Source organism: Crocuta crocuta, unplaced genomic scaffold, assembly GCF_008692635.1.
Source record: "Crocuta crocuta isolate KB4526 unplaced genomic scaffold, BGI_CrCroc_1.0 scaffold81, whole genome shotgun sequence".
Lineage (NCBI taxonomy): Eukaryota > Metazoa > Chordata > Mammalia > Carnivora > Hyaenidae > Crocuta > Crocuta crocuta.
Genome location: NW_027527808.1, coordinates 770,027 through 797,854, shown reverse-complemented (window position 1 = coordinate 797,854; position 27,828 = coordinate 770,027). Strand labels below are relative to the sequence as shown.

General features: G+C 35.0%; 1 long non-coding RNA gene across 6 annotated transcripts in view; it reads left to right on the top strand.

The window, feature by feature from the left end:
* Window positions 1–27,828, top strand: part of LOC144240231 (uncharacterized) — a 217,160-nt gene that overhangs the window by 165,897 nt on the left and 23,435 nt on the right. For 5 of the 6 annotated variants that reach the window (XR_013337658.1, XR_013337657.1, XR_013337653.1 and 2 more), the window contains exon 8: window positions 3,505–3,572. The exons of the other annotated variant lie outside the window; for it this stretch is intronic. This is a non-coding gene — a long non-coding RNA (uncharacterized LOC144240231). The remainder of the gene's footprint in view (window positions 1–3,504; window positions 3,573–27,828) is intronic. 6 annotated transcript variants of the gene reach the window in all.

Sequence of the window (27,828 nt, the reverse complement as noted above, 5' to 3'; positions counted from 1 at the left end):
TAAATTTGCCAGCTCATTGTACTCACACCAAAAACACTGATGTTGTCTATAACTTTTGTTATTCACATTTACCTCCAGTCTATGAACAAACCCTGTTGATTTTTTTTATTTTAAGTTTTTAACATTTATTAATTTTTCAGAGACAGAGTATAAGCGGAGGAGGGGCAGAGAGAAAAGGAGACACAGAATCCGAACCAGTCTCCAGGTTCTGAGTTGTTAGTGCAGGGCCCCATATAGGGCTTGAACTCATAAACGATGGGATCAGGGCCCGAGCTGAAGTCAGAAGCTTGACTGACTGAGCCACCCAGGTGCTCCCAGACCCTTTTGGTTCTGTTCCCAAAACCTAAACATCCAGAATACAAGTTCTTTCTTCATTGTCATTATTTCTTGCCTAAGTGTTTGCAACAGCTTTCTAATTGCATTGGCTCTTGCTCTCTTTCAATCTGTTTGCAACACATCAATCAAAGGCACTTTTCTTTTTTTTTGGCAAACCATGTTTGATCACCCCCTTCCTTGACTCCAACTCTTCAAAGGTTTCATACCACACCGAGAGTAAAAGTCACATTTCTTTCACAAGGCTGCATGATCTCATCTCCTTTCTTCCCTCACTTTGCCTCAGAAACTCTGAGGCTTCTATGATGCACTAGGCAGCAGGGTATTTGTACTTACTGTCATTTCTCCCTCAAATACCCAGGCTTCCAATATCCTCCTGGATTATTCTCTCTTTTCCTGTAGGTTTCTGCTCAAAGATCACCTTGTAGAGAAGTGACAATCCCCAGCATGCTTTGTCTTCATAGCATGTGTCTCCATCTGATATAACACTCCTGTGCCTGCTGTGTCTAGAATAATATAAGGCAAATAGTATTTATTCAGTAAAGCTTTATTGAATAAGTGATTCTTTTTTCATGACAAATGAAGAAAAATAAAGACCTAGACATCTTATCAAGTCTCAGCTTGGCACAGAAGGCTTTGGACTAAAGAGGTAGAAAATGGATCGAGTGAGAGAAGCACAAAAAAAAGAGCTTTAGCCATGTGCTCTCAGGACTGTCTGGAGGCTGGTGAGGGACACTATATGGAAAAACTGACATCAGGGATTGACCATATTATGATTATATGCTACATATATTTTTTTCTAAGCACATTGGATGTTATAACCAAATGAGTTAAAGACCCCAGTCACATCTTTTTTTTCAAAATAGAAGACATCAAGGTACAGAGACATTAAATGACTTGTCCATTTTGCTTGGGTAGAAAGTGTCAGGGCTGGCATTGAAACTGAGGCAAGTTGACTCAGAACTTTCTCTCTTAAATAATATAGTACATTGCCTTGAATATTGTTCTGGTCAAGAGGACCAATGTCTGTCTCACTTTTGACTTAATAGAATTTCTGGGCTCTCAAATCTAAGTAATTCTGAAATTATTGTGACTCTACTGGCCAAGCCCTGGTACCACCTGAGATTCTATAACCCTGTAAAACTCACAATAGATGATGGGTAGGCAACTCTATATCTTATCTCTCTTTAACATACATTAAGTCATAGATAATCAACTTTAAAAAGATACTATTCTCAGCACAGATGGCTACACACTTCAGTTATAAGCCTAAATGTCTTAATCCAGGCCAGTTTTGCACATATGACTTTAACCACCTTCAAATTAGAACTGTTGCATCTTGATGAGTTCTGTTATTTACACTTTATGCTTTTTGCAAACCCAAGAGAATATCCCATAGAATTGAGCTGCTTAATATTTATATAAGGTATAGATTTTATATTTGTATAGCATTCAATATGCTGACCCATTAGTTTGATCTCATATGTATGTATAGGTATAGACAAATACCACAGATGTACACACACACACACACACACACACACACACCAAATACATGTTTGCGATTCTCCTTGGAGATGTTTAGCAATGAATATAAGGTTAGATACTGCTTTTGATGTTGGAACTTGGCTTTTTTTTTCTTGAAAGTTCACTTATTAGCTAGGAGAAAAATTTCTGAATTCAATTTGAGAAAATAAAAATATCTTTAAATTTAGTCTATATTTTCTGAGTTTTAGAGATAGAAGAAAACTTAAGTTCATAATACAATTAATTTTCTATATGGCTAAACTGAGGCACAGAAAAGTTGAATGACTATGCAAAAGATATACTGTTGTTAATCAGCAAACCAAAACAAAACAAAACAAAAAACAAAAACCGTGATAGTTGTGTTGCTTTCTAGTCTATTGCTTCTGGGATGTGCACAAAGAAGAATGTGCACAAGTATTTATCTTAAATAACTAAGCTGCAGGCTTCTTACAGATAGATAAATGTCCTTTATGACTCTCTGGGGTCCCTTCTGTCACTATTATCATGTCACATTGTTTCTGACCCTTCTTTTTATTCCCTTAATTTTTTGTGTTCCTCTCTCTCTAAAATAAAACACTGACATTAAAAAAAATAAATGCCTCAAATGACAGTATGTTTTGAATTTAAGTTTAAATGTGTATGTACAGAGAGATAAAAAGACTAATAATCTCATATCCCCACTACATCAATAGACATTTAATATTAAAACACAGAATGACTTATTTGGGGAAAGATAAGTCAAAGGGTTAGCAGATGAAGATGAGAAGCATTTTCTCTTTTTTTCAAAGGTGGAGATATCCACTGTATTTCCATTTTTTCTTGCTTTCTGACAGCAATTTATTTTGCATTTTTTCAGTGCTGTTTCTTCTAATAGTCTTCATTTTTTTATATTAATAAACTCAGTCTTTATACTTTTCCCATAGAAAACATTTCACTTCCTTTGTGGATTAATAAATAAACTTGAAACAAAAGATGGACAAAGTGATAAGTAAGCCCATTTGTAAGCCATCTGCCACAGGGTATTGGTGAATATTCCAAGCTCTGAAGAACTTTTAAGAAATATAAACTCTTAATGTTATGATTGTTATTGTGTTAACAAATACTCTTCTATAAACACAAACTCCACAGCTGTATTAAACATCTTTTTATTTATTTTTGGTTTAAAATTTTTACTGCAGCCTAAAATCTATCTTTTATGATCATGCATTCTGAATACATAGTTGGGTTAAGTCTTACTACTTTGGTCTAATAAACAGAGATGAAAATGGAACAGCTGAATGAAGTCCTAAAATCCTGACTTTCATGTCACTTGACACAGCCACCTGGTTGCCTACAAAGAGATCTTGACCTATGTCACAAAAGCATTGCTGTGGAGATTAAATAACAAATAGCTGCAAGTGATTTGGAAGGGCAGCTCTGAAAGACTTTTAGGTGTTCATTTTCCATAGTTGTCTGTGAGAGGCCAGTGAACAGTCTTATGCACTCGTACTGTGGTGTAAATCTGGACTACTGGCATGTAACCAAACTACCTTATTATAGTAGGAGGCCAGGATTAAAAACAAAATCCTCAAAGATTGAATTATATTCCGTACAAATAACAGATGATCTTACAATTTTGTGCTTTTCTTATTTGTTTCCTTCTAGGCAAAAAGAAGTTGAAGAAAGCCAATAGATCTTCATTTTTTTAACTTATAATCTCACCAAATATTGAGGTAAAAGATTATCTTCTTGGCCTAAAGTTTTATTAGCAGTTATTTCTTAAAATGGGAAGAGCAAGGACTTTGTTAATTTAATCGAAGTTGATTGCCCCTTTTCAGTGTAGACTCTTAAGATTTTGTCAGCAGATCACATATTTGTCTATATGCAAAAGTATATGCATGTCATGTTTATTTGTAGTTTATATGGACAGGTAACTAAATGAATAGTAAGCAATTATTCAAATAACCAATCTGCTTTAAAATTTATTTCTTCAAAAATAAATAAATTCATTTACTACCAATATTTTTTTTTAATGTTTTTTATTTATTTCTGAGAGAGAGAGACAACATGAGCAGGGGAGGGTCAGAGAGAGAGGGAGAGGCAGAATCGGAAACAGGCTCCAGGCTCTGAGCTAGCTCTCAGCGCAGAGGCTGACGTGGGGCCCGAACCCACGAACTGCGAGATCATGACCTGAGCCGAAGTTGGACGCTTAACCAACTGAGCCACCCAGGCGCCCCTACTACCAATATTTTTTCCTTCATCTTCAATTGTAGGAAAAATTTGTTAATAGGGTTATATCCATTTTGTCAGAATATATTTGTCATACTTATTCTTCAAATAGTTTTCCACTATTTCACAGGAAAAGGTATTCATTTTCATTTCTTTCTGCCCCTCTCAGCCCAGAGTCATTACTTCGCACCTAGGCTGTTTCTTGCCAATCTCTCTTCTTCCAATCCCTTCTATACAACATATCCACCCTGTCTTCTATTATCCAACTTATGTGACCTCCCCATTTTCTATAGGGTAAAGCTTAAAACTCATAGTCTTACAGTTAATCAGTTGACAGGTTGCTTTTATGTGTCTGGTAAATTTTATCTTTTACCATTTTTTCTGTATAAACCTTCACTTCAGCCAAATTATTTTATTTTATTTTTAAATGTTTTATTTATTTCTAGGAGAGAGAGAGAGAGAGACAACGTGAGCAGGGGAGGGTCAGAGAGAGAGGGAGTGACAGACTCTGAAACAGGCTCCAGGATCTGAGCTGGCAGTCAGCACAGAGCCCGACGCGGGGCTCGAACCCAGGAACCGCGAGATCATGACCTAAGCAAAAGTCGGACGCTTAACCGACTAAGCCACCCAGGCGCCCCATAGCCGAATTATTTTATTAACCATCATCCCCTGTGTATAAGAGCTTATCTCATGTGTCTGTGATGATTCAAAGGACGGCAAGAGCTCTCAATCTTCCTCAGTTGCGAACATACTCTTCCTCCAGCTAGGAGTTCCTTGTCTGCTCCTTTTGTAGCTTCACTTGAAGATGTTTCTGGAAAGTTCTAGTATTTTTTAGATTGTTTTTAAGTTTATTTATTTTTGAGAGAGAAAGAGAGAGAAACACAGAGGAGGAGGGGCAGAGAGAGAGGGAGACAGAATCCAAGCAGGCTCCTCATTGTCAGTGCAAAGCCTGATATGGGACTTGAACCCCCAAACTATGAGATTATGACCTGAGCCAAAGTTCCGTGTTCAAACGACTAGCTACCTAGGTGCCCCAGGAGTGTTCTAGTCTTAATGATCAGCTCCTCTTTTACATGTATGAAGATTATATTGTTATATCAACATATTTGCTGTATACATTAATCCATAGAAAGTAGGGACCTTATGTTTTTTTGTAGTTTATATAGGCTCTTCCTAGTATCCTTCATAAAATAGAATTTTAATGATTATTTATTGGAAGAAAAGATAAATAAGTAAAAGTACATGTTTTAAGTCATATACAAGCTTGAATTCTGTTTGTGCTGTCTAGCTATGTGTCCTTAGGCAATTTGTTTAATCCTTTTTAGTGTTTTCTCCTCATCTTATAATGGGGCATGATAATAACTACTCCACAGAGAGTGGTGAGTGCTAAATATTTAATCCCTTTCCCTCTTGGTGATGAAGAGGTACTAAAATTAGAACTGTGAATTTATTCTTTGGATAATCATTTAAGAAAAAGATTACAGAAGATTGGTAATCCATTCTGCCTTCAATCAAACATGAATTTTCTTTCTGGTTAATGTATATGCTTAACATTTACATATGTGTAACTGTATTATGGCTGATTTTCTTCGGACTGAAGTAATTGCCTCCTATAAAAAGGCCTGATTTTGAAATTTGATGATAAATAGGAGAAGGAAATTTCTACTTGCAAGTGTTATTAGTTTTCTTGAGGTCCATTTTAATCATAATTACCTAGAAACAAACTTCTTATCACAATTTAATGAATTCAAATAATATCTTGATTTTTAATGGTCCCATCTTTGTTATACACTTCTAAAGTTATTCAGGAAGGAGTGACTCTACCTCTCTGCACTGCAGAGCAACATTTGTCCCTCATATGCCATAGTCCAGTCAGTCAGTTTTATAAAATGTAGGTTCTGACACCTTAGGGCCCTCATCATTGGAAACCATTATTATCATAGGAAATTAAAATACTAACCATGCAGCCAGAGAAAGTTGTGGTGGTTAGTTCTCCAAGCTACCCAACTATTTCCTGAGCTTTAACGAGAAATGATATCTTTAGGAGCTCCTGGGTGGCTCAGTTGGTTGAATGTTTGATTCTTGATTTCAGTTTGTGGGATCAAGCTCTGAGTGGGGTTCTGAGCTGACAGCATGGAGCCTATTTAGGATTCTTTCTCCTTCTCTCTACCCGGCCCCTCTCTATCAAAATAAATAAACATAAAAAAAAAGAAATGATAGCTTCAGATTGGCCAACTGTGGTAGACAAAGAGACCATGTTTCTCTAGGGCCTGAAACATCATTATACCAGAGTTCTGTACAGACAGGTTAGAACCTTGTAAATGGTTTTCATAAAAGCAGAAAAGATAGAAGCCTATAAGATCAAAAGCATCAACAAATTATATTTTTCACTTTAGTAATCAATCTGAACAATTAATAAAAAGGAATAACATTTTTTATTTGGATGAAATGAAAATTTAGCAGTTGCAGTTGAGTAGAATCATTATGGCTACCTAGTATTTGCTTTCCTTTTTTTAAGGACTTTTTTATTGTGGTAAAATATACATAAAATTTACCATTTTTAAGCATATAGTTCAGTGGCATTAAGAACATTCACACTGTTGTGCAAATAGCACCACTATCCGTCTCCAGCGTGCTTTTGCCATTCCATACTATACCCATTAAGCAATAAATTCCCCAATCCTCCCTCCCGATTCCAGCCCCTGGTAACTACTGTCCACTTTCAGTCCCAATAAGTTTGACTTCTCTAGGTACCTCATATATTTGCTTTCTTTCTTCACTTTTCGCCTTCTAAAAATAAAAATTCTTAACTTTGTTGTTTTTGGAAATGTGGACTTGATTATGAACAATTAGCCAAGAACTGGCCCAGCCCAGTGAGAGCTCATGTGCCAGTGGATTGATCTGATTCCACTCTGAGCAGCAGGGCCTGCCTCTGCCTCTGCTGAGTTGAGCCTGGCGAACCTCGCCTCCCGAGTGGTGCCCCTCAGGTTTACTTTAAGAGACTGTTAAATGACCCTGCTGAAGCAACCTTTGGATCACAGATGCCCAAGCAAAAACATTTACCATTACTGTGTAATGGAAAGCAGATTTTAGCATTCAGGGAAAATGTGATTTCAGAAATATTAAAGATCTTTATGTGGAAAAGACATCTTTTTAACTGAGTCCCTGCAGGAAACAAATTTCCCCTTGGGTGTTATGTAACATAAGCATAGTTCAGACTTTGAGGTAGGGTTCAGGCAATTTAATGGGGGACAAGCAACAAACTCAAGATATCCAGACTTGAACTTGAAAGAAGTACAGATGGAAAAAATATAGAATGATCAAAATTTATACAACATTGCTCTGATCAGGAAATAAGTTTATCAGAAGAAATGGTTTGCAAAGTATTTATAACTCAATAATTTAAAATATTCCCTTCTCCATAAGTTGGCTTTTAATGCTTCATTGCATGATAGATTCAAGGTAGAATACTATACATAATAAATTCCTACAAATGACTTATTCTTTCATAATTATTTGTGTGTATGGAGAATAATGTACTGCTCTGCAGAGAATACCAGGTTTTAATTTACTTAAGTGACTTTATCAGCATACAAATTGGAAAAATATGTATTCATTTGTCCCTGGATCATCTCCTGGTATTATTATTACTAGCAATAATAATCATAATATTGTATACACTATTTATAATTAAATATTTTTTTATTTTCATTTATAAAATGCTGAAGGTTTTCAACACTCATTTCTAAACATACAGATGTCAATACTAAGGTACAGAAAAGGCATTAAAGCTGAATTTTTATGCATTGATCTAACAGGAAGCAGTTTCCACTGATGTCAGTGAGGAAAATTACTGGTTTATTCTCTGTGACCCTTCCCAGAGAAATAAACTGGCATTTCGATGTTATAAACAGCCAAACAGCATCCTTTAAATATAAAACTTTACAGTCAAATGCCAGTATTTAGATCTGATATGAATTCTCTGATGAGCATTCTGGCATAATGAGTAAAATGCCAGGAAAACAAAGATTTATAGGAAGAGAATTCCTCTAGGGAAACCAAGCTCAAAACCTTTCAATCAAAGCATCAGGAACATTTTTATTCTTACATTCAGCCAGTGGTATTGATACTGATTCATATTCCGAATAACATTTGAGTAACTGCAGGACACACAATACACCTTTGTTACGACATCTGGCTTTGCATACAGACTATGTCTTCACAGTGGAGAAATCATCAGTTTGGAGGCAAAAAGGATTTGAGGAAATATCTTTGTTGAACACTTGCCTATATCTATTTCCCATAATTCCTCATACATCCTGAACTGTGTTAGAGTTTACAATATCAATTAACTCCTCTAGTTCCCATTTAGCTTGCCCTACCCATTCTAAAGTAAAAATGATTCATTACTTTTAATCTGTATCCTTACTTTTCTTTCTCTTTGAATTTAATTATTTTGACTATAGGCATCATTGGTAAAGATATCATCAGTGATGTTTGCATGAAACATTGAAGAAATTATGCCGTTCTCACAGGCAGCTGTTAGGGAGAAATTTGAGTCCTTTTGGCAATAACAATCAAGCAGGGTGAGCAACTGTCTGCCGCCTCTTTTCCCAGCTATTCTGATTTTCTCATTGCTCCAAATATAACAATCTATTTTCTATTTCCCACTCTGTGCTTTTTTTATATTCCATTCTCTGAAATTTTCTTCCTTCTCTTTTCTTCAGTAGAAATCCTAGCAATCTTTTATATCTGAACTCCTCTAGAAAGCTTTCTTTAATCACTTGAGACAAGTGTAATAGCACTTAATAGATATATCACTGCTTTCGATCTTGATTAGATTGCATATTTGCATGTACAAATATTTTATGTAAATGCATAAACTTTTATTTTATTTTACTTTATTTTTTTTTGAGAGGGAAGGTACAAGTGAGCAAGGGGCAGAGAATGAGTGAGTGAGAGACAACCCCACAAGGGCCAGAGAGAGTGAGAGAGAGAGAAGCAGAGCTCACTCGAAGTGGGGATCAAGCTCACCTAATATGGAACTCAAACTCATGAACTGTGAGATAATGATCTGAGCTGATGTCGGATGCTTAATGGACTGAGCCACCCAAGTGCCCACAAATACATACTCTTAAAAATCAAATATAAACTGCTTGAGATCCAAAGATGTGTCTTTTTTTATCCCCCATAATACCTTTTAATACCAACTTTTATTATAGGATAATGAAGAGTCTTGTCTTAATAGCATTTATCTTCCTTTTAAATTGTAACGAGTCTGTCTAATGTAAGTAATTAGCTCATGTTGATTAAAACCCAAAATTCTTATTGGCAATGATTGGACCTTCTTTGCTCTCCAATTTCATATTGAACCTACCATTACTTTTATGCTAGTGTGGTAAGGAATTGTGTATCTCAAAACACATGCTATTATTTCATTTCTTTGCTTTGCTTTGCTTTGCTTTTCCTTTCCTTCCCCTTCTTTTCTTCTTTCCTGCTTTCTTTCTTTCTTTTTTTTTCTTTCTTTCTTTCTTTCTTTCTTTCTTTCTTTCCTTTTCTTTCTTTTTTCCTTCCCCTTCCCCTTCCCCTTCCTTCTTTCCTTCCTTCCTTCCTTCTTCCTTCCTTCCTTCCTTTCTTTTTCTTTCTTTCTTTCTTTCTTTCTTTCTTTCCTTCCCCATCCTTCCTTCCTTCCTTCCTTCCTTCCTTCCTTCCTTCCTTCCTTCCTTCCTTCCTTCCTTCCTTCCTTCCTTCCTTCCTTCCTTCCTTCCTTCCTTCCTTCCTTCCTTCCTTCCTTCCTTCCTTCCTTCCTTCCTTCCTTCCTTCCTTCCTTCCTTTTCTTACTTTCCTTCCTCTGTCTTTTGGTATAGATTTACCATCTCCTTTTCCTGTCATTCTCTTCCTACTAACCTATGAATTAATTCTTCATCATTTTTTAACATTCAAGTCACACATCACCTCCTTATTGGAAGATTTTGCCCCCAAAGCACACATACTTCCCCATGTACAACATGTGTCCTCTGATAGTGCCGACAGTATTTCTCTGTCAGGGTAGGTTTCATATGGCATAGTATTCAAAAGCATTGTCAGTGTGGTTTTTTTTGTTTTTGTTTTTTTTTTTCCCCTGGAAGACTGTAAACTCTTCAAGGAAATGGGCTGTGTTTTATCTGTCCCAAATTCCTTGCATGTGCCGCAGAACTATCATCTGGTAAACAGGTAACAAATCTGGTCAGAAGTGAGGGTATAAAGTTGAATGCTCATTTCTCAGAGAAATTGTGATTTGCTGTCTAGACTTGAACTTTAGCAGCATCTTTAAGGAGGCTAATAGCTATGATCTGTATAATAAGGAAATGTGTTTTAAAAACTGTAAAGCACTGTCAAGTGGTGTAATATTTATTACACAAGAACCTTTAGCAGTGGGGATTGAGTTTTAAGTTGGCTTTATTGTCAATATGCAAATTGTTAGGACAATTAGTGACGAACCAATCAGACTGGTTTTTTTGCTTAGTCAGACAAGTGGTCACAGACTTAGGCAAATCCAGATAGTTCTTAGTAGATGTTGGCTTTCTGTTGTCATGAGTGAGATGGATGCCTTCACCTTCTTTGAGCTGGCTGCACATGGACTAGTTCGTTCAGGTTTAAGTTCCTTGCCACGTGACAGCTCCAAGCTGCCGGGGTGCTCCTAGGAGAACCGCAGGGGGCGTGGAGGAGGCCCTGAAAGAGAGATGATGGTAGGGTGAAGGCACCAACAGACGGTCCTTAAGCAGTGAATAAAGAAGTGGGTGTTGAAGAAAGATGGATGTATATGCAGAGACTGTTTTTCATCTCAAAATGTGCCATGGTATTCTATATTGTCCTGAAAGTGTTTCAAGTACTACAATTCCATATATTAAATTTTTTACTTCTTTTCACCTCATGTTCCACATTTCTATTGTTATATATAGATCTGTGAACTGTTGCTCCTTTGTACTTCTGTCACTTTATCAAATTAATAACTAGAAGTTTCTCATAGTGTATTTTCCTGCCTGTTCAACATCTTTTAACAATATTTTTAATGTTTATTTGTTTTTGAGAGAGACAGAGACAGAGACAGAGTGAGAGCAGGGGAGGGTCAGAGAGAGAGGGAGACACAGAATCTGAAGCAGACTCCAGGCTCTGAGCTGTCAGCACAGAGCCTGATGCGGGGCTTGAGCCAACAAACCGAGATACCATGACCTGAGCTGAAATTGGACACCTACCTGACTGAGCCACCCAGGCGCCCCAAACATCTTTTAAACCTACCCTGTATACATGGAAAGATCTCAAATATATGCACCAATCAGAATGGGAATAGATAAGCACTGATCTAAGTCTACATTCCAGAAGTGCCCCAAAGACACTTGGACATGTGTTGTTTCAGTGATTACAGTAAAACTACCTAAAGCAGTTGCGATGGCTCTTCTTTAGTACAATTTTCACATTAATTCTGTTATTGTTTAAAAATAATTGCATTTCTCTAGTTAGTTTGAGTAAAATAGTTTTCTTTTAATTTCTATTGTTAATTTCTACTCTGAAATGGGTTTATGAAAAATATAGATTTTATTTGTCCTGGCAATTAAAATGCATGAATTTACCTTCCACGTTGTTCAAATGCAAAATCATTACTATCCCTAACAATGTAAAATTCTAACAAATTTGTTGTAAGTACTGTGAAAGAAAATTTATCATACAAAGGGTTTTTTGACTTGAGTATTTGCCTTGATGTCAGGCACATTTAAGATCCATCCAGTGGAGGAGTCATTTTCTGTTTCATACACAACTCTCTCAAGTGGGTAGCTTACATTTTCTTACATCTCCTGCATATAACTTAAAGAAAAGGAAAGAGGCAAAAAACAGAATAGAAAGACTTGAGTATTTTTACTCTTCTTTGTCTTATCATTACTTTTGGAGGGTATGGTAGGATGGCTTGCATTTTCTCTACTTTTTTGTTTCTAGTTTTATTGAGATATGATTGATCTATAACATTTTAGAAGTTTAAAGTATACAACATGACAATTTGATATGCATATAAATTATGAAATGATTACCGTAATAAATTTAGTTAATATCTGTCACCTAAACATAGTGACACAATTTTTATTACTTATAATGGGAACTTTTAAAATTTACTCTCAGCAACTTTGAAAAATACAAAACAGTGCTGTTAACTATAATTACCATGCTATGCATTATGTCCCCAGGACCTATGTATTTTATTACTGGAAATTTAGCCACATTTACCCATTTTCCTCACCTCTCACCCTGGCCTCTAGCAACCATGAATTTGATCTCTTTTTTTATGAATTTGGCTTTTTTAGATTCCACATATAAGTGAGATCATATAGTACTTGTCTTTCTCTATTTCACTTAACATAGTGCCCTCGTTAGTTTCTTGATGATTTTGTTATTCATCTTAATTTAACAATGATGAAATGTCTACTGAAGATCAGTGAGAATATCAAGATTGAATTTACAGATTGACTCACACATTTACAAAATGTCTTACAGAGCCATTTAATCAATCTATCTACTGTTCACACATATTCTAGTGAATCATTTGACTTCCAGTTGATTTTCAGTGTAGTTTACTGAATTTGCTGGCTACTTTGTTAATAAAAATAATTTGTAAAAATTGAAAAAGACTTGTCAAATTTTTATGTTTTTTTCCAAATATTTTCTGTCCACCATACCATAGACATTATATTGATTTATGTTTTATCCATGGTGGTTAAAGTATTTGTGTACCTTCCATTAATGGTGCAACTACCACCTTGCTGTGGGATTATCTTTATCTTCATTTCTGCTGCAGTTAAATGTCATACAGCAGGAATGACTAGTCTTTTACTCTGTTCACAAGTGAATGTGTGAACAATAAATACAAAGAAAACAGACTAAATTGTTAGCTTAACTAAAACAACTGACTGTGTGAGTATATGAATACTGTAATTATTTCTTACTCCTGGGATTCCATCTGCTAGCCTTCCTTTTTCCTTTTACGCAGCACATGTCCATATTTAGAGCCAATACTGTTCTTCAGTGATGTGAGGGAAACATCAGTTTAAACTTATATCACTGATTGCAACAGAAGATTGGAACCATAAAAAATGACTATGAATTGGGGAATACATTTTATATTAACTGAGTCAGAAAATATCTGGAATTTTCCCAAAGACTTACAGAGGCTGAAAATATAGCCTGATTGTAGGGGGAAAAAACTGTAAGAAGACAAACTTTAGTTAAACCAAAATGAAAAGAGTTAAGGAATAATATTTAGGACAAATAAATATAGAAATATTAAGGAGTTTCTGTTTCTTTTTAAAAAACTTTTTTAATGTTTTATTTACTTCTAAGAGAGAGAGAGAGAGACAGATAGACAATGTGAGCAGGGGAGGGTCAGAGAGAGAGGGAGACACAGAATCTGAGGCAGGCTCCAGGCTCTGAGCTAGCTGTCAGCACAGAGCCCGACGCGACGCTCCAACCGAGAAATCGCAAGACCATGACCTGAGCCGAAGCCGGCCGCTTAAACTACTGAGCCACCCTGGGACCCCGAGTTCCAGTTTCAAAACTAGGTTTTCAATACACAAATTGGCTTATTTAACATACTCTTTTAATGATACAAAATTCTATCTTATTTTCATTATTCTTCCCTAAAATAAGTTTTTAAAAGCTAGTATTTTTTCTTGTATAATATATAAATTAAAATACCTTAAAACTCAGCATTCCTAATTTTAAAGTATCTGTAATAAATCCAAATATTTATGTTTACTTTTCTTATTTACATAAATTATCTTTTGAAACTATTGTTAACAAATTATAAAAATAGAGTCAAGTTTAACTTTTTTTGAATAACAAAGTTCGTTTGTCAATAAAAATATGCAAAATTGTGCATATTCTCCTATAAGAAAATTTATCTAAACAATAAATCAATGTTATTTAATGTATTTATTAGTGCTTGAAATATTCTGATGTAATAAATATTTAAAAAGAACAGTAGAACTAGTGAATATTTCAGATTGAAATGATGTTTAAAATAGACTGCATTAAAATAGCCTTAGGGCACTAACTCCTGTTGTGCCGTCTTCTACTTTTCCTTTTAAAATATTTATAGGCAATTCACAAAAACTAAAAATTCATATTAAAAACATCCTTGTAGAGTGGTGATATTGCAGTACATTGGATTTTCCAAAGGCACTTTGCTGATTGAAAGTATTGGCAAAATCCAGGAATTTTTCCTAGCTGCGAGATAAGGAATTCGGGTTAAAACAAGGCAAGAAGAAAAAAGCTTACCTATAAGCACTAGGCAGGCAGAAGCAAAGGAGACATTTATGAAAGGAGCTCTCTGTCTCACCCCACAGAAGACCGGGGTCAGAGGTTATCAGCCTAGCACATGCTATGCTGTGTCATTATATACCAGTACTTTGTTAATGGAAGCATTCCAATAGTCATAAAAAAAACTTCCAGCTTCCTTAAAAGGCAAAATTTTCAGAGATTATCTGAGTGTACTTACAGATATGGGAATGTTACCTACGCCGTCCTCTAGGTAGTTTTAGGTCCTCCTGTGGGAAGGATCAACAGCAACTGGATATTTCAATGTAGAATCTTTGGGATAATTGAGAAATTATTTTTCTGGAATCCTGCTGCATCGCTCATGAATGTTCGGCCCGCTCTGCCTGGCTCCCACTCTTTTCTTAGTTTTCATACACAGCTGAAAAGCAAATCACAACAGAAAATTTTTGTCAGAGTGTACTTATTGTGTCAGTGAAAGTTTGTGGACTATTATGGGCTGGAGAAAGATTAAGAGAGAGTTTTCATACGAAGGCCAGAAATACGAAGAGTATTATCAAATAACAGCATCTAAATCTAGAAAAACCCTGAGTTTGAGTGTGACACCAGTTTACACATTTTCAAAGAGATAGGGTGGGAAGGATAGATGAGTTGACCAGTTCTAAAACATAATGTTCTTTTTAGTCGGCATAAAGTATCTTGCATAGAGATCTCAAATGTGCACTCCAGTCTAATATAAAGATTCAGAATCAATATTTCTTTCATTATTTGTTATCACAACTATTTTTTAAAATTAAAAAATTATATATTTGTATAATTTTTCCAAAAAGTGTTCTATGACTTCTTTAAGTAAAGAACTCCTTTAAGAATTTGAAGAACAATAAGAGATCTTTATATATGAAACCTAAGAGATATTAGGTAAATGGCAGATCTTGGAAAATGTGTAGCCTTAATGAATTTGTTATTTGATAATTTATATCAGTATGGACCCATGGAAATGTATTTTATCCTGAGGGGTAAAATCCAATATCATCATATTAATTTTCTTCCAGTCTTGATCATTAAGAGCTCCTACTCTAAATTTCAATAGATATTTTAGGAACAAAAATAAATGAATTAATTCACTAAGTAATTCATTCAAGTGACTAGAAAAAGAGCAAGAAAACCATGAAAAACATTTAAAGAATTAATCACAAAAATAATAAATACCAAAATATAAGAACAAAATAAATAAAACTAAGCTTAGTATTTTAAAGAAATACATTTTGAAGCACCTGGGTGGCTCAGCTGGTTGAGTATCTGACTTTGGCTCAGGTCATGCTCTCACAGTTTGTGAGTTTGAGTCCCATGTTGGGCTCTGTGCTGACAGCTTAGATTCTGGAGCCTGCTTTGGATTCTGTGTCTCATTCTGTCTCTGCCCCTCCCTCACTTGTACTCTGTTTCTCTCTGTCTCTCAAAAATAAATAAATTTAAAAATAATTAAAGAGATACATCATAAGTTAACCATTTAAGGAAAATACTAGGTTTGAGATATGAAAGAAATTGAGAAGTCATGTGACTACTGATTATAATCTGATATCAATAAATTCTAACTACAATACTATGTGAAGTTTTTTCAGGCCCACATAAAGTGCTCAAATAAAATTAGGTGAAATTGAGAAATCAGAATAGACCAATAACAATAGAAAATGTGTTAGAAATTGTACTTTATGCTTCTACTAAAATGTCTCTTTCTCCATAAGATCTACCATAACCACATTATTTAAAATTGTAGCCCAGTTTCTTATTCCCTCTTTCTCAGTCCCCTAGACCTTACCATACTTTTAATTTTCTTCCGTTGTTTTTATCAACTTCTTACATATTATATTGCTTACTTATTTATTATGCCTATTGTTCATTGTTTCTGTCACTGAAGTGCAGTCTCAAAAGTTCAAAGCTCTTTGTGCTGTGCACTGATATTTCTCAAGAGCCTAGGACATTTTTGAATAGGTAATAAATATTCAAAAGTTTTTATTGAATAAAAAAAGAGAAGGAGCATGCTACACTGCTATTATTACATATTACTCTGAAAGTTCTAGACGATTGAGATAAGACTAGAAAAATACACGTGTGTGTATATATATATACATATATATATTTTAAAATATAATTAAAACATNGCTTTGGTGAAATATATATGAAAAAAGCCTTTAATAAAAAGTTTAACTATGTTTCTGCATAAGAAGATAAGATTTGGTAAAAGTTTCACTTCTTTCTAAATTAATATAGAATATTAAATAAAATTTAAATTAAAATCACAGTATGATATTTTATGAAAATGAGCAAGATAATTATAAAATTCATCCAGAGAAGTAAATAATAGACTTAAGTCTAAATACACAAAATCCATTAAAGGATAAAGATACTATAATTGAACTAAGCCATCTAATATTTTTAAAAAAAACACACCTGAATTCAAAGTGATTTAGATAATTTGAAATGAAAGGACATACTGAGATGTAACATGCAAATAAAAACAAAAAAAAGACTCAAGGGACAAACTGAGCCTCAACATGATTGTCTCATTTTGAATTTTCTTCAAAAGTAGCTGTATTCACCATATATCTTTTCTTAAAAAGATGGCCATATATAGAACTGCATAAAACTCAGCACCACTTTCCCATAGCTGGTTAAACTGAGGGTGTTCTGTGAATCTCAAGACAACCAATTCTTAGGCAAATCTATGACTTATGTATGACATGAGTATGGTAAAATCGTGAATGAAATCAATCAAATTCTCTCTTGGTATACTGAACTTGAGAAAACAGAGTAATGGGGGCAATATAGGATGATAACTGAAGGTAATTAGATTCCGTGAAGAAAAGTAAGGACATGGCCGAGGTGCCTGGGTGGCTTAGTCGGTTGAGCAGGCAACTTCAGCTCAAGTCATGATCTGGCTGTCCTTGGGTTCAGGCCTCATGTTGGACTCTGTGCTGATAGCTCAGAGCCTGGATTCTGTGTCTCCCTCTCTCTCTGCTCCTTCCCCATTTGTGCTCTGTCTCTCTCTCTCTCAAAAAAAATCACGTTAAAAAAAAAAGTAAGGACATGTTCAAAATTAAAAGTGTATTGTGTGTATAACATGAGGAGCAGAAATCAAAAAGTTAATAAAGAAGTCTGGGGAAAGAGAAGATATTTTGAGGAGAGGATGAGGAATATGGTGAGTAGATAATATCCAGAAATGAAAATCAGAAAACAGTAGAGGCACCAATGAAAAAACAGAAAATGGCCCAAAAGAGATTGAAAAATATACATATGCATTCATTAGAAATTCCTCTATTTCCAGTAGATGGATTAGTAAACTATAGCCCATGAACCAAATACAGCCATCCTATTTTTGTACTACTTACAAAAAATAATTGTTTTGCAATTTTAAATTTTTAAAAATCTAAATAAGAATAATATTTAGTCATAAATAAGAATTATATGAAATTCCAATTTTAGTGTCCATAAATAAATTTATTAGAACATAGTCATATACATCTGTTTATAGATTACGTATCTTTTTTTTTTTACAGCACATTGGCACAGTTGAATATTTGGGACAGACACTGTATGTGGTAATTACATGACTGTACACTAATGTACTACAAATAGATGTGATACAGTTAAAACTCACAGCATTTAAGTCATGGTGTCTGATAAGACACAAATATATTCAAAGACTCAGTATATAAAATCTCATAACAGACCATTATTAACAGATAAACATTTGTAATTTGCAATTGATTTTGATGATATGGAACACTAACTCTGAATCACAATGAAATGAAATGCTATCCCCTCATAAAAGAATTACAGTCTTCTCAGTCAATTTGTATTACAAACCACTTATTCAATTATTGTTAAAATTTAAATTTCATGAAAATTTGTTTTCCTTGTTATGTAAATACCTAAATATTTTCTTCAATTTTGACTTGTTTCTTAAAAACCTTCATATGAAAAAAAAGTTTTAGTTTTTTCCCAGATAAAGTTTGTAAATCTCTGATATAAAGGATTCCCAGCTCAGATTTCAATGGACATTTATCCTCACAGTGTGTCTGTGATGGTTAATTTTATATATCAACTTGTCTGGGATGCCCAGATAGCTGATTAAACATCATTTCTGGGTATGTCTGTGATGAAGTTTCCACCTTCCACCATTAATTTAATATAGAAAGAAGTGACATATATCGGTTCTGTTTCTCTGCAGAACCCTAATACAACACCCTCCTTTGCTTGATGGAAATTTAGGAATTTTTCTTCTTGAGAAAAATAAAAGGAGTAACCATGACATTGGTGAGTGCCAAAAGCGTTCTCTAAAAAATTAAAAATAGAACTACCCTAGGACCCAGCAATTCCACTACTATGTATTTGTCCAAGTGATACGGATATGCTGTTTCAAAGAGACACATGCACCCCAATATTTATAGCAGCATTATCAACAATAGCCAACGTATGGAAGAACCCAAATGTCCATTAACAGATGAATGGATAAATGTGGTGTACACACACACACACACACACGCGCGCGCGCGCACTCATGCACGCACACACACTGGAGTATTACTCAGCAATCAAAAAGAATGAAAGCTTGCCATTTGCAACTCTGTAGATAGAACTAGAGGGTATTATGTTAAGTGAAATTAGTCAGATAAAGACAAATATCATATGACTTCACTCATATGAGGACTTTAATACAAAACAGATGAACATAAGGGAAATATAAAATGTTAAAATTTGAAACAAAACTTATTAAATGAAAATAAATCATTTTAAAAAGTTGTAGGTACTAATGAGTACTGGTTCACACATTCCAGATTTCAGAGAACATAAACTGACCCTTTCAGAGTGCTTTGGAGATAGCCTTTGGTGTGTACTGTGTTCTTCCCTCCAATACCCCTGCCTCTCTCACAAGGCACCATGACCAGTATCTCCAAGAGATTCTGCTCAAGAAGTCTCTTCCAGCTCAGTTGTCATCACAAGATAGTGATGAACAGCAGATAGAAGAACACATTTTATAATTTGTTACCATTCCCTTCATGCCAGGCTTAACTTCACACTTAAAGATGTGAACATTTTTGACAATTATCTTATTTTTGTATGTGTGCCTTGTTGAATCAGAGACTGGTTTTCATATTTTATTTGTCAGAAATTTCAATATGATCATGCCTTCTATTTTTCTAGTTGATATCTTCATACTTTCTGGTCAACTATGAGGTACTTTTCTTGGTTTTCTGCATAGTTATGGTTTTTTAAAGTAATAGCACATTAATTTTTCTAGGGATCTAGAGCAAAACTGGAAGACTAGATAGAATGAACAAATCTATCTTAAAATGGAAGCTTTTGAGTAGTTTTATTGATCAGAAAATATGTTAGTTTTCCCACCAAACACTAAACATAAAGTGCTCTTTATAGAGTTCCTATTACATTCTAGACATTCTTTCAATGGTCTAATGATTGAGGAAATTACAAAAATATCATAGATCTAGATAGATAGATAGATAGATAGATAGATATACAGATATATCATTAATTAATTCAATGGAAGAGAATTAACAAAATCATTTGGAATACCAAAGCACAAGGAATACCAAAAGGCGTTTGTGTGTGTTTATGTGTGAGCAGCATGAAGGGAAACATTAGGCATAATACCTTCCCTAGACGTTACCTTTTACTTCTTGACACTTGGTCTTGGGTTAAGTGTTCATCCAAATCATTTTATTTCCAGTTGAATTGGAATTCTGGAAGCACTGCTAAGTTTGGAAAGGTGCCATAACTTGAAGCTGTCAGAGTCAGTGATATAGATTCTCTTTTAGCAATGGCAGTGAAATCTGCTGCCATAAGGCCTTCTCATATTTTCAGATTGTCATTCAAGACATTAAGTGAAGACCTTGATGTTCAGTTTATCTGCTAAAGAACCAGACATCTTACAACCATAAGTCACTTATATTTTAATCATCCCTGAGCATTCTGCAAAGTTTCTGGATCATTTTCCTTTTTCAGTCGAGCCTTTATTATGCTTTGTTGTGCCAGCATTGTTTCAGTATTATATAACAGGTGATGTGATATCTCATAGACTATAATGTCCCCCGCCATATTATCATGTTAGACACAGAGAGGCAGCCCAATTAATTCATAGTAATTCATTAAAAAAATATTGCCTACATGACCATCCATTTGAAAACACTTTTTAGAAATAGTGTGAAGGGTAGAAATAAGGTAGAAATTGGATCCCCAGGAACTCTCTTCTTTTTTTCCAAAATTTCTCTTCTAAATAGAAAGTAAACTTTAATAACTACTCAGCTTCCTCTTTATACTTAGAATTGGGAAATAATCCTCACTTTTACCCGTCTGACAGCTATAATCAATTGCCAGGTACCTGTACTATGGTAAGTTGGTATGGGAAGACCTACATGTCAGTGAGGGCCCAAAGAAACCACTTACTCATGCTTGGAACAGGGGCACTCCAGGAAAGCTGGTGAGTGGCTATTTCCAATTCTAAGTCTCTTTTCATATAAAAACAATAATGATAGCACTAAATTAAGCATCCCAAGTCCCCTTGCAGTAGTCCTGAATTGCAATGAACTTGGTTTCAGTGCCTGTGGAGTGATGGCATTCCCCAATCTCATTACTGGAAACTCTGCCTTGTCATTTAACATTTAGTGGAGCATGCAGTGTTGCAGGTGGAATTTTCTCTCAGGTTAAGTACACGACTGTAACAGCAAGCTGGAGTCCTTTTTATCTATAGGAGGATGGATAGGGATGTTCATTTATTTTTCGCATATATTGGACAAATTTTCTTAAATGCCTGTTTTATGCCAACACGATGCCGCTTGCTAAGGGAGACAAGAGAAGTATCATTCATGATCCAAGAGTAGAAATGTTAACACTGAAACCTTCAATTTTATCTAAAGTTTTCCTTAGCCTAACTTCTTATTGAGCAACAATAATAATAGACACCATTTTTTAAAAATCACTTTCCATGTTCCAGAAATGATGCTTAGGCACCTTCTAAAGTCAGTGCATTGATTATCTTTACAAAAAATACAATTTTACACTTTCAAAAACCGAGTCTGAGAGAGGTTAATATCTTGTCCAAAGTAACCCAGCCAGTGAGTGAAGTAATACAATAGTAAGTAAAATGGTAGAGTCATAGCCTCAATTCAGATTTGTTTTACTCCAAAGTCATTTGTTTTAGCTTCTTTTTTTTAAGTTTATTTATTTATTTTGAGAGAGACAGAGTCAGCGCAAATGGCAGAGGGGGGCAGGAAGAAAGAGAATCCCAAGTAGGCTTTGCAGAGCTAGAACTCACAAACCATGAGATCATGACTTGAGCTGAAACCAAGAATTGGAGGCTTAATCAACTGAGCCACCCAGGTACTGCCTCCAAAGTACTAAATTAAAACTGACGTCCCTGCATCTTCAAAGTAAAGCATAAGTCAAAGCAAGTAAGGGAAAAAATCAGTTATAAACACCAGAAAGCCAGCCTCTGAATCAGAAGCCAAGGAGACATAGCAGATTATTCTCTCCTCGTTCTTCACATATAAATCTTTTTTTCAAGTGCCCTTCCTCTTTATCCCAACTGTTGCTGTCCGATTACAACAGCTTCCTAACTTGTTTCTCTGCATCAAATTTTGTCTCCTCAATCTATCCCCTGAATTACCACATAATAATCAATATAATATACAAATCTGACCATGTCACCTTCATGTGGATAACTTGTAAATGGCCTTCCATTATGTGATCCAGTGTCCTGTGGATGGCATGGGATTTAGCCCATATACTTCATCTCCTGCCACACTCCTTCTACCCACCAGAGTCTCCCTGGGAGTACGGAAACATGTATATTTTTCTGCACACATCATTCTGTTTGATATATCTTTTCCTTTAAACACATGCTTTCTTCCTCTTGGGATGCTTGAGAACCTCATATATTTCAAATACACCCAGCACATATCTTTGTCTTCGCATTTCCCATGTGAGATTAAATATATCTATTTTTTTGTGGGTTTTTTTCTCTCCCAGCAAATTATACTAGTTTAGTGCAGAGACCATGTCTTTTTCATATTTAAATCTTCAGTGCCTTGTCAAAGGCCTAACAACAAATGTTTGTTAAACTGAACTAAAGCAAACTGACAACCTACCTACAAAAAACAGAAACAGATCCCTCGTTTTTCTAGCAGAACATAGAAACTGCATTGACAAATAAATTTGGTGAGAGATCAAAAGATCTAGGTTTACCACATCTTCGCATTCACTTGTTATGTGATCTCAGATCAACCACTTAATTATTTGAGGTGAATCTTAATTTCCTAATTAGTTAAACAGTTGCATTGGATAGTGCTTGGACATTATTCCGAGCATAAATACTATAGTTACCATTCTAACTACCTTGTATACCAGAAATGGACCTTGAGGAGATATAATTATTTAGAGGCCACATATATGAACCAATACAAGATCTACACACAAAGAAAATGCAAAGCACAATAAAAATTCTATTTTCTAGGCAGAAAGTGCCCCCCTAGCCCAATAATTTACCCAATAATGACATGCCACTAGTTAGAAAGAACTAAGTAAGAAAATGTAGGTAGAAAATTGTAACACAGCACCCTGGTTAGAAAGCAAATCTTAAACATTGGGACTATATCATAGCCTTAATGCATTTTTAATGTCTTATCTTTGTTAAATAACAAAAATTCAACTGAGCAAATTTAAAGATCAAATTGGCTTTATTCAATGATTCATGAATCAAGCAGCATCCTATCTAGCAAACAGAAAGAAGCTCCACTGAACTGTATAAAGAGAAGTATTTTTTAAAGGCAGAAAAGTGATGGAAAAAGGAAATTATAAGCAAAGAATGCATTGTTTCAGGCAAGGTCACCTTCCTAAGGAGAATGGAAAGAGTCCATCGGGTGAGTTACCTCACTTGTGCTCACCAAGTAATTCCATGTTGACTGGTTAAAGATTACTTTCTTGGGAGGGGGGTTGAAACTAGAGTTAGGTTAGGTGTTCTGTCTTGGTTTGGTGTCGTGGGGTTTAGCACCAGTGACGCTCCATTCTGGGTCTGATGTCTCCTTTTCAACATCTTATTCCACATGAAAAGCTGCCAGGATGGTCCTGCATTCTACCTTTCTACTTAATGAGCCTGTTGAAACCTTACAGAGCTGGAGACTCAGGAGCAGTCATCCTTGGCTCCAGGAAGCTCTGTTTCTTCAGTGAAACAAAGATTTAGCTTGAGAAGCAATATTGGCTATGGCGCTGAACTCCACATGAAAAGATCCCTCATTAGTGTGGCTGGGTTGTTGGTTTTCGGGGGCTGGCACAGCATTAATCTCTTTAGCTATAACATACTCAAGTTACTGGTGTTGGAAAGCTGTCCAAGCAACTGACAAAAATAGCAACACATAGCCTGCAAGAGTCATGCATCCTGTATTTCAGTCAATCCCTTCTACTTAGCAGTCTAAAAAATTGTAGTTGTAGAATTTGGGCCTTTATGGGTTGGTTGAACAAAGGGAAGTAAAAACTCATCGTCAGTTTTTACACTGTTAAAGGTTTAAGGCTTTTGTAAAGTGGGATTTGGTCACAGTCAGCTGGTTCCTGAAACTAGAATCCTTTTGACGTTATTAAGAATCAATTAACCATTGTTCCCCTAGGTATTGCCTTGGCCCCTTGGCAATTTATCCAGAGTTTGTACATTCATAGTCTCTTTGTAGGTGCAGTAAAAATGGGTCTGATTTAGATCAAGGATAGTTTTAAAACTAATGAGTGGATCTCAGGGACAGACTAATGAAAAGCTTTACAAGAAATTGTCTCAACTGTCTTCTCTGCATGTGCCCAACTTTAAAGCATTTAGCAGTTTCCACCGACCTTCTGTAGAACAAAGTGACAAAATTAAGGACCGTATTTATTAAAGGCCCAATAAAAATTACACTAAATTATATAAGCATAACAAAGAGTACACGATTTATAGTAGCATTGAGTCTTAAATTTGTCTTCGGGAAAGGAGACAGTTGGTTTTACTCTAAGAAATTATAAAAGTCATAATTAAAAAATCCATTGTTGAGGGATGTGTTAAAAGCAGATCATGGGTCTCTGCTTGTGGTGAATTTATTTTGAACCTCCTGAAGCAGACACTGCAAATTTTTACATTCTAATGAGTGAACTAAAAACATATATTTCAAAGCAAATAGCACTCATAAATTACATTTATGACACATGAGGTTGCTGACTGCTGTGCAGAGAGCACAGAGTAATGGTGCTAATATGCACTCTAGCTTGATTTTCTCAGTTCCCAACATGCTCTAATTCCACACTACAAATCTTTAAATGGCAGTTATATTTTAATTAATGTGATTATGTGCTGCCATTAGCAAACCCTCCCCCAGCACATTTCTCCTGCCAGGCCCATGAATGCCAGTAAACCATTAACATAAAAGGGCTGTTTGCTTATTAAATTCATCTACACAAATAGGCAAGGGTTGCAATTGTTGATTTGCCACTGAAAGGACAGAATGAGAAGGAGTTGTTCGGTGCCTGGCAGTTGCAATTATCTGGTGTAATTAAGTCTAATTTATAAAGCCCCCCTCAAATGAGAAAGTAACAATTTTTGTTAATTAACAAGAGCATTTGTAAAGCTCGTTAACTCCATCATTCACAGTCCGCCTGGAAAAATGGGAGCATATGGCTATTAGGATAGGACATGTTGCATATGTGTATTTGTGCATTAATCTGTTTGGAAGGTCTAATGGTTGAAATGGGAGCTAGAAATGGATGTTATATTACTGAGGAAAGAAGATCTACTGTTTTCATTTATCTTTACAGCAGTGTGAGTGCTTTGTCATTATCTTCTGCATACGGTTTCATTATTCTGATACAGCACTCTACATTGCCTCATACCCTCATGCCCATAAGCCTGCAGGGTACAAGAGCACTTATCTTTCCTGATGACTGTTGAATCATTTAAAACAAGTTATTAGTGAAACAATTAAAATGATATTGGTTCACAATTGTATTTATAGCTGGCAGGCATAATGGAACATTCTGAATAGCAGTCGGGGGTTCTCAGAATGGATGGAAAATGCTGTTAATCAGAGACAAGAGAAACCTCTAAAGAAAACCTAAATTGCAAGAGCACATTAATTGTACTGGAGCATTTCATTTAATTGAGAACAAAGGGAAGGTAAAAATCATATTATCAATGTTTTATGAACATGAAGAAATAGGAAAATTACTATGTCATTTGTCACATATCTTTTATTGGAAGTGAAAATTTAAAAGGCAGTATTTAACTTTAAACAGAGTAGACCAAATGCATTGTGTTGTTACACATTTTCAAAGAGAGCACCAAGATAAAATATAACAAATAATAAACTAATAAATACAGAGGAAGACATTGGGCAGAACACCCCCTAATGAGAAGATTCCAGTGAAGCTTAGAGGTTGTTAAATGGCTATAAAAGACAATGAAGGTTGTCTCCCCTCAGTTTCATTCATAATTCTGAAGAAATTACTGTGATCAGACAATCTGTAAAAAGTATATGAATAGATTATTTCTTCTTTACCTTTAGTGGTAGAAGTCACTGGAATCTCTCAGAGATGCTGACAACATATAGGTAGGTGAATAGCAAACTACTACTCTCACATAATCCAATTCATCTTAAACATGCCTTGACTTGGGAACAGTCAATCACACCACATTGAGTTGTGTGTGAAGTGTGCCTCTATGTTTGAAAGGAGTAGAAGTGGAAGAATAGATTTGGTGTAGGTGACAGAATGAGATTAATTGGAATAAATAAGGCTTAGATTACAGTTTTCCTCTAATAAACCAACAGATTTCAGAACTCAGATTTCTTTAGTGAAAGACAAGTTCATTAAACCAGCAAGCTAGTCTCCAGTTTAAAAGAGGGGTTTTTTTTTTAGGTTGTATTCAAAATGTGGACCCAAATATAGACATTGTTAATGTTATCAACAACTTAACATCTTTGCTTGGGCTGGATATAAATACAAATAGTTCATATAAGTATAACACCAACTATCGACCTAACCACTATGAATCCAAGATGGCAATTGTATGGATAAGCATACCACAGCTAGGAAACAGAAAACAAGGTTTTATGTAGAAGAAGGACTTAAAGTGAATATTAAAATAGTGAGCTGAGTTTTTAAATAAGGAAACATTGTATTGACTGAGAAAGCCTGAATGGTTAAAATGATTGTATCACAAAGTCATAATTTAAGGAGATTAGCAGGCATGTGAATCTTAAGAAATACATTCCAATAATAACAACTCGTGCTTATTGAGTTCTTACTGCATACCAAATATTTTTCTAAATTCATGGACTGACTTTTAAAAACTATATAACATTCCTTGAAATAACTCGATGAACTATGAATATCCTTATTTTATAGATGAGGAAATTTGGGTACATAAAGTTGATGTAACTTGTCTGACCCATGGCTAGTCACTAGAGGAAATCCTTTGTCAATTGATTAGACAGGTTGTAATCCATTACAGTGAATATTTGAACTTATATATAGCTTCTACTCCCGTATCATCTTCCACTGAGAAAAATATTAAGGCATAGTTTTCCTAAGAAGATTTCCCCATATTTGTTTTTCTGGTTCTGAAATCACAAGTTCAATATAAATATACTAACTTATATAAAGTTAGGAAAATTTGGGGTCTGAGATCAGATGAACAATTAAGATAATGTTTTTCTGGCTGCATCTTTCTGCTTGCTGACTTGCAGAGTGAGCTGGTGGCAACTGGGGAGAGGGTACTGGGAAGGTGATGAGGTATAGAAGTCAGCTGTCACTTTTTTTTTTCTTCCTGGTGGTTTTCTTCTATTTCCACCATACCCAGGTATATAGAGTTGCCTGGTCCTCTGGTACCATTCCAGTTTATGGGGCAAAGGACAAAAACATGTCTGTAGGAACTACCTAGTTTTTCTGCAGTAGATTTGAACTGGTTTAAGTTTATTACTATTGCAAGTCTTCTTACAGCATTATTTATCCACATGATTCTTAACAATAAGTACAGTTTGCAAATGGTTGTCGTTTGTCTCAGTATTATTAAACTGCAACCAACTGTACCCAATAATAATGAGTTGATAGGATAGGAAATTAAGAATTTTATCCTAAAAACATATAGAAAAAGAGAATCTATTACATTTTTAAGTTTTCAATAAAAATCCCAGTGTATTTTTTGTTTTATACACAAAATAGGAAAAATATTTCATGTACTTTATGTAAATCTATGATGACAGAAAAACCTTAAAGATCATCTTTATAGGGACTAATTAAGAAAATAAAACTGAATATGATAAAAAAGGTTTTAAAAAAGAAAAGAAAATTGCATTTGAATATTATGGCCAGTCCATTTGCAAGTATATCCTGTTTTGAAATTCTAGGACCCAATGTTTGATAAAGAAAAAGAAATTA